This window comes from Alligator sinensis, unplaced genomic scaffold (genome assembly GCF_000455745.1).
Source record: "Alligator sinensis unplaced genomic scaffold, ASM45574v1 scaffold262_1, whole genome shotgun sequence".
Taxonomy (NCBI): Eukaryota; Metazoa; Chordata; order Crocodylia; family Alligatoridae; genus Alligator; species Alligator sinensis.
Window position 1 is genome coordinate 1,801,375 of NW_005841904.1, and position 7,936 is coordinate 1,809,310.

General features: G+C 43.8%; 1 protein-coding gene across 4 annotated transcripts in view; it reads right to left on the reverse strand.

Moving 5' to 3' along the window:
- KATNBL1 (katanin regulatory subunit B1 like 1) overlaps window positions 1–2,357 on the reverse strand; it is a 29,631-nt gene extending 27,274 nt beyond the window's left edge. For all 4 annotated transcript variants that reach the window (XR_003092805.1, XM_006018502.3, XM_006018501.3 and 1 more), the window contains exon 1: window positions 2,223–2,357. The gene's annotated coding sequence lies outside the window, so the exon portion shown is untranslated. The remainder of the gene's footprint in view (window positions 1–2,222) is intronic.
- Window positions 2,358–7,936: the final 5,579 nt, after the last annotated feature.

Genomic DNA, 7,936 nt, shown 5'->3' on the forward strand with positions numbered 1-7,936 from the left:
CTGGTATCCAGATAGGCATCAGCAGCTTAACGGCTCATGCTAATTGTGTCAAGCAGCCCCCATGTATGATAAATTACCTTAACTGTGAAAATATCCCTTTTTTCTTTATATTCCCTTCTTCAGAAGACAGCAACAAATATCACTAGGTGGATTCAACTGAACCCAAAATACTTCATTTGAAATGCTGTAGATTCATACTTTTCCCCAATCGTGACTGGATTCCTGGTTGACTATTTCAGAGGGCCACACTGGGCAGAGTGCATCATATCTCAAGGCTCCCAGCTCTGGGTTAAGCTATAGGTCTAGCCCAGAGCTGAGGGCACACACCTTTCAGTGTTTCCAACTCTGCAGTCAGATAAGGCAGTGGGTGGGCAGGTATCTAGGTCACCACAGTAGTCATGGCCGAATTTCCAGATTTGGGTCCTGAAATCTTCTTAGGCCAGATCCAGCCAGAGCCTGGAAATCCTGGTGTGAACTCCCAAGATCTGCGTAAGCAGTTATCCAATAAAATATCAATCTAAAGCTATTGTTACGCATAACATGCCACTGTTCAAATTTTAAGCAGGCAGGGGCTGCATGCCACAGAGGCCACATCTGCTTGGGCTCCGGACACCCCTACCCCAACATGCAGTCGCCCCCACCCTCTGCTTCCTGGCTGCAGGTTTCCCCACTATTCTAGGCTGTGCCATGCCACACTGCTTTTGGGCCAGGAGCAGAAGTCAAAGCAGAAGGAGGGAGAACACCAGACCCCAAGCTGCTGCTGCAGCTCTAAAGATAGGGGGAGTGAAGTCCAGGGGCTGCAAATGAACCCCTTTCAGGCCACAGGCAGCCCATGGGCCACCAGTTGGGCAGTCCTGGTTTACTACATACAGACTGGTGCTTTTGCTGGCATGAGTAGGGATTTAAAAATGCAGTATCTAGCATGGTGTAAAAAAATAACACCCTACTCCCCCCCATAAAATATGGGTCTACATTCTTGTAAAAGAAACTATATTGTTTTAACTCTTCAAGTATAAAAAATGCTTTCCAAACAAAATCACTGCTTCAGATAGCTACATGTAGATTAATTATATTGTCTAGAATGTCCCTATTGAGCTATCTGACAAAGCAAGCTGATGCTTCTGAAAGCTTAAGCCTCTCTGAATTCATTAGTGTCACTGTGCCCTGGTTTCTGCCTGCTTTAGACTAACACTAACTACCCAGTCTGAACTAAACGGTGTCTGGGATGACAAAGGTAAACTATGTTCCCCCCACCCCAAAATTGCTAATTAGCCTCGAATCCTCTTAAAGAAACTTGAAAGCTCATATACTGATGAATTTAAAAAGAAGACAGAAAGAAGAGGAAGTTTCATACATCCCACCCTATTCTCCACTGCTGAGACACCAACTACACTGCACACTACTTTTGCCCTGACTTAAATCGGGAAAGATGCTTTCCCTCCCTCTCCCCCTTCCTCAACTGAGTTGATAGCTTTATTGAAAGCTAGGGGTGCACCGATAGAGATTTTTTGGGCTGATACCGATGGTCGATTTTAAGGAACCATAATCGGCCAATACCAATCCAATTCTGATATGCAGCTTGGCAACTTGGGAGACCAGCACTGGGCTGGTAATTTGGGGGGGGGAAGAGGGGGAGGAGGGGCAGATTGAGGCCCCCCATGGTGAGGGAAGGAGTAGGGCAGGGGCAGGCACTGCTCAGCTGGGGCATGAGACAGAGCTCCAGGCAAAAAAAAAAAAAAAAAAAAAAAAAAAGAAGCAATCTTCCAATACTGTCAGTTTTCCCTATATCGGTGTCAATCCGATATAGGACCAATGTATTGGTACAACTCTACTAAAAACATCATTTCATAAAGTGATGCAATATAATTTGGTCCTAGCTGTGCCACTGCCTGCATTTTTACCAAATCAAGTTAATAACTGACCTTATTTAGCTTTGTCTTTTATGACAGGGGGAAGGAAGGATGGCTATGTTTACCAAGTCACTAAATTTTGGCAAATTTGGCAGTTTTAACCTGTGTTAGTTGATAAGATTTCAGTGTTCAGTCACAGTTACGTTGCATTATATTAGGTACACGGTTGCTTGCATTTTATTGCAAACATGTTCAAACACTTTTTCTTGGGGAAAAAAGTAACTACTATATTGACATTAGGATTGAAAGGTGTTATTTAATTGGCTAAGGTAGCTGGCCTAGAAAGACCCAAGCATGTTGCCAGTAGTTTACCTTAAACTGCAACTTGTCAGACAGATGCCTTGCAGGTCACCATGATTCACTGATGAGCAGCAATAGAAGGAAGGAAGGAAGGAGGAAGCTGGTGCATCGCTGGTAGGAAGTCAGACACAAGTACTTCAGTGTAAGTTTTTCCTGAAACCACAAGCCACAGCTCTGGTAAAGACTGTGGTTATCTCTGCCCACAGGAACCAGAGTGGATAAATCAGTTTTGTTTTATATTTATTTAAATTAAATTTAAAATTATTACAACGTGCACTGAAGGAAAACATATGCTATAAACTATTATTATAATAATTTCAACTAAATAAAACATTCAAACAGTATATGTTTTTTGTGAAGTTTAAAGAAAGCCCAAACCACTGAGGTGAAGGACATCAATGGCCGAGTGCCTGGAATTATTTTGTAGAAAAGCAGCTTCAGAAAGCAGTTGCTTCTTTGGAAGGTGCAGAGAAAATAGTTTCTTTTATTTGAGTAATTTGTTTTACTCTAAACTGAAAAACCAACTAGGAGCTGAAATAGCTCATTTTTATTTGCATAAATGAAAGATGTGTGTGTGAAGATGAGAACTACTAGTTCTAAGATCTTGAAGGATAGGTTTACCAAAAGTAGAGGTTGAGTCTGGCATAGTCTCTCTTTAATGTACTGTTTGTTTTTGTAGACAAGGGAAATGGATCAAGTCTATCCAGGCTTCAATAAAACATATGTTGTATCACAACAGGGAAAATAAATTAAGATGAAAAAGTGTGGATTACTGCAAGGATTGTAAAGTTGGCATGAAAGTGATTAAGGAAGGCATTTGACTAGAGGGAAGATAATAGTGCAGTTCTCCAGAATTAGTTTTTGGACCAATCTGATTTAACATTTTCATTAATGACCTTTGTACCTGACGTAGGAGCACAGTAATAAAGTTTGGTAACGACAAATTAATCAAACATTGCCAATACAAAACAGAATAATAATATCATGCAGGAAAAATTGGATTATCTTGAAGGATAGAAAAATAGAAATGGGATGAAGTCTGATACTATGAAATGCATAGTCATACATTTAGAGACTAACAAGAATTTCTGCTATGAACTAGCAGCTCATTCACTGGAAACGGCAGAAGAGAAAAAATACCAGGGTGGAGCTGTCAGCTCCGGGATAACTATGACCTACCAATATGACACAAGTATGATAAAGGCAAATGCAATCCTAAAACGTATTACGTGAGGTATATCCTGTAGAGCTGGGTAAGCATGAATATAATCGTACAAGACACCGATGAGAGAGATCCTGTGAGAACTGCATATAATGCTGGTTCCTCATGTTCAAGAAAGCTGAATTCAAACTTGAACAGGTACAGAAAAGGGCTACTAGGATGACCAGGGGAATGTACAAAGAAAAAAAGTTAGGTCTCAAACACCAAGAGGAAATGCTGCTTTCTAAACACAGCTGAGGGGTTAACACCAGGAAGAAATGCTATTTAAAAGACAATATTGACACAGAACAAATGAATATATAATACTGTATATGCATGCTGTGAACAAATTTAGGAGTAGAAATGTAAAGGTTTGACTATTGTCAGAATCAGGTCCTGGAAAAGCAAAAGCAATTCTATGTTCAAGTTCTATCTTGAGACTGTTCAACTTAGGCAATCATGTCATACAATTCCTTTTGTGTCATAAGCAGGGACTGGACTTGACCCTGGAGCCCCTTCCAGGCCTTATTATAGCACCTAGAAGTTACTAGCTCATAACTGTTGATAGTACCACATTTAATATGTTAGCTTTAAATGCAGGGAGTTTTGATTAAAGAAAGGTATAAATTAAAACGTGAAGAGTACAAATTGAAAAAACACCAATGAATTCTGATTTCCAGTCAAATGTAGCTTGATGAAAGCCATGAAAAAAAAAAAAAATCTATACCATGCAAGACTAGTCTAACAAAAAAAGGGGAGACAGAAGAACTCAAAAAAAAAAAAATGTACTTGTAAATTTGGGCATGGATGATGCATTCTTCTGCTTAACAGAAAGTACAACCAAGTTTAAGTGCAAGTTAACATATCTTAATGGTTACGAACCAATGGGAATCAACCTTTATTTACTAAAAGAACTAAAGAATATAACTGCAAATTAAAATCAGTAATTTAAAGCAGAGCTGCCTATTTGCCAATTTAAATTATGACTAAACTGGCAATTAAAATCACTCCTGCTTTACAGACATTCATAGCAGAAAGGAGTCAGCAACCTATGACCCAGGGCTGCAGAGCCTTTGGATCTGGCCACCAGGAGCTTCAACCTAGGGGGAGCTCTGTCCACATGCCACTGCAGCCAGGTGCCAGCAGAGGTGGCCAGGTCCAAGCTGGATCATTCCACACCCTAGACCAGTGGTTCTCAACCTTTTTTGTACCAGGACTCATTATTAAACATCGACGGCCAGTCCCAACCCAGTGCCCCTCATTCTTGACCCACTGCTTCCCACCCCCAGACCCCAGTCCTCCAGTGCGTGAGGCATGGCCCCGCCCCTCAAGTAGCCTGAACTGATCTCTACACCAGAAGCATACTCTGCTTGTAGCAGGAAACTGGCAAAAACGTCAAGAGAAGTATTTTGCAAATACCCTTGCCTCACATCAGAGGTACAGGAAATTTAAGATGAAACTCACGTTTTCCTCATATATGATACGTTGATGGAGCAAAACATTTTAAAGGAGCTAAAACATATTAAAGCCACTTTAGCTGAACCACCAAGTGGCTTGAGCAAAAGATGGTAAACAGAATTGATCATGAGTTACTTGTGTGCTCTTTCCTTTAAAAGGAATGAAAAAAATAGAGGAGAAAAAAACAAGATGGCAAAAGCTTCAGATGGTTTGTAGAAAGAGAAGAAAGAAGCAAGGAAAAACAGTGACACTTATGCAATGCATTCTTCAAGAAAAGCGGGGGAAGGGAAGTGAGAGAAAAGCTAGAGCCCTCTGCTGCTTTTCCTAATAGACAGGGAGCAAGAACCAGACTTGCCCACATGAAAGACCGACTAATGTGGGCCAGTGGCCCCAAACAGAAGGTAGTCACAGAAAACTAGGGCTGGAAGGGACCTCTAGTCCAACCCTTGCCTGAGGCAGCATAATCCCTATCCAAACCGTCCCCTACAACCATAATCTAACCTCTTTATAAGACTACCCTCATCTTTAACACAACATAGACCTAACACCCTAACCTGCCTCAGGTAAGGCAGGGGAACCACAGCAACCTCCAGAGTCCATGCCAGTCTGACCATGGGGTAGAATTCCTTCCTGACCCCAAATAGGACAAGCGGTCTGACCCCGAACAGAGGAGCACAACCCTCTAGCCAGGAACCTCCAGCTTTGCTCCTAGCAGGAGAATCAACAGACCCCAGCTGAAGTCCTCAGCCTCAGCTGCAGCCAACACTAGTGTCTCTGGGGAGGCTTAAAAACACTTTGACACATAAAAAAGGGGGGTGGGCGAAGAGGAGCATGCAGAAGCAACCAGCAAAGCCGAGAAGCATAGGCAATACCCATGGTAGAAAACAGGCAAAGCTACACCTAGATCATCCCAGCCAGTTGCTGTTCAACCTCTTGTTGAACACCTCCAGTGATAGAGTCCACAACTTCTCTAGGCAGTCTACTCTACAGCCTCAGTATTCACACAGTGAAGAAGTTTTTCCAGATATCCAATCTAAATTTACTTTGCTGCAACGTCAAGCCATTGCTCTGTGTCCTCCTCTCTGCAGCAAGCAAGAAAAGGTGCTTTCCCTCTTATATATTCACCCATCAATGATAAAAAGTATGAATTGCAGGAGAGGGTGAGCGCTCAATTCCTTAATATAGGGAGAAGGGGTACAGCATGAGGATTCAGAAACAGGGAGGTGTGCTCGCACACATGTATGCGAGTGTGAGTGTAAAAATAACTGAGATTACAGGAAGCAGAGAGGTTAATACCAACACGTGGGTATTTGTGACCGAGACATCTTATGTACGCAAGACTGACTGAAGTATTTCCAGGACAATTTCCACAGCTCCTCCCTTCATTACAACCAAATGACAGATACCTTTAAAACCAAATTAAATACTTGACTACAACTCTTGCGATCCAAACCCTGAAGCACTAGAAGCTTTAAAGTCAAACTGACTTCACTCTGTTCAAGTTGAGAAATGGAACAAGGCACAGTGAAAAGCCAAATTCTCTAAACTGATTACTTAAAATTGAATTAAAGCCTGTAATTGAATTGTTATAGATACAGATTTACACCAGCAGAGCCAACTCCAAAACAGAGGTGTGTGATGTTAGTGGTCTTTACAAGAAACTACTTTTAAAATCAGGATGCTATTGACACTTCCTTCTCCCCCAAACATTTTATGATGATGATCATCATATTATTACAAAGATCATCTAAGCTTCATAACATTAAATTATTAGAAAGTGGGGCACACACACACTCTTCCTATCCTATTCTGGGCCCAGTTCATTTACTTGGGACAACTGGCAGCACTTAATAGATTGTTAATTTCCCATTTGTTTATTCCACAGGGCAACTCTTACCAGGCCCATGCTGCTATAAAATAAAAATAAATAAGTGATAAGAACAGATGCAGACAGAGCTATCTTTAACTCACTATTTTTGAACTAGTAAGATGGTTGCAGTCTCTAAGGAGTCCTAATCTGCCTAGTTAAAACCAGTGTGTTGATGGAAAGAGAAGGAGAGTTAAATCAAGCGGCTTGAGCCAAAGAAAGCACACAGAGCAGATCGAGTCATTTGCAAGCTAGCTTGATTCCAACCCTGAGAAAGCCAGGTGTGCATCCAGAGTGGTTCATAGACACCTCTGACACATGCCCCTTCTGTGAACAGAGCGAGACCCTGGCACATGCCTACCTGGAGTGCGCCAGGCAACAGCTCCTTCACTGCCTCCTCCAGAACCTCAGCAGCAGGTTGCACAACTCCCTGCACCTTTTTATTTATGCACTCCCCATCCGCAGCCCCACCAAATCCCAGGACCTCCTGGTCAACCCCTTTCCTGCCCTGGCTAAGCTAACTAACTGTCTAAAGAGAAAGGAGACCCTGGCTGGGAGGACCCCTGGGGACTGTGAGGCTGCTTTCCCATCTCCTGTCCATTCACATCTCCAGGCCACCAGACAGCATCCACTGGCTTCAAGGGCTTGTTCAAGGGCCAGCAGGCGCTGTCCAGGGCGCTTTGCTCGGTGCCCTATTGGGTGTGCTCATTTTGAACCTCTGACCCTCACCCCCGTCCCTGTTTTCCTTTCATTTGTCACAAAGAAACAACTGTTACACTTTCAGTAGCCCCCTCCTTAAGGAAAGCTGCCAGTTTGACTTCATGGGCCAAGGCCCGCGCTCCAGTGAGGTGCAACTAATAGGCCCACACGAGAAAGCTAGGGGCTGGGCAGCTCGGCAACTGCAATGACATGCCCAGCGAGAACCTCTTGCCCCGGCTCAGGTGACCTTTGCCAGCTCCACGGAAGCACTTCCCAGGGCAGACCGGCCCTGGCTGTTTTGCTCGGAGGCAATCAGGGCAAAGTGGCGGCCAACCGGCTCCGAGGAGGGCGCCTGCGTCTCGCACTGCGGCCGGGAGCGCCCCTGCCCTGTCCGGTGCCCGAGGAGGAGGCGCGGGCAGGAGGGAGCCGTCGCGGCCTCGGAGCAGGGAGCGCCCGCGCGGCCAGGCCGCACCGGGCTACGCTGAGGGGCGAAGGCTCCGA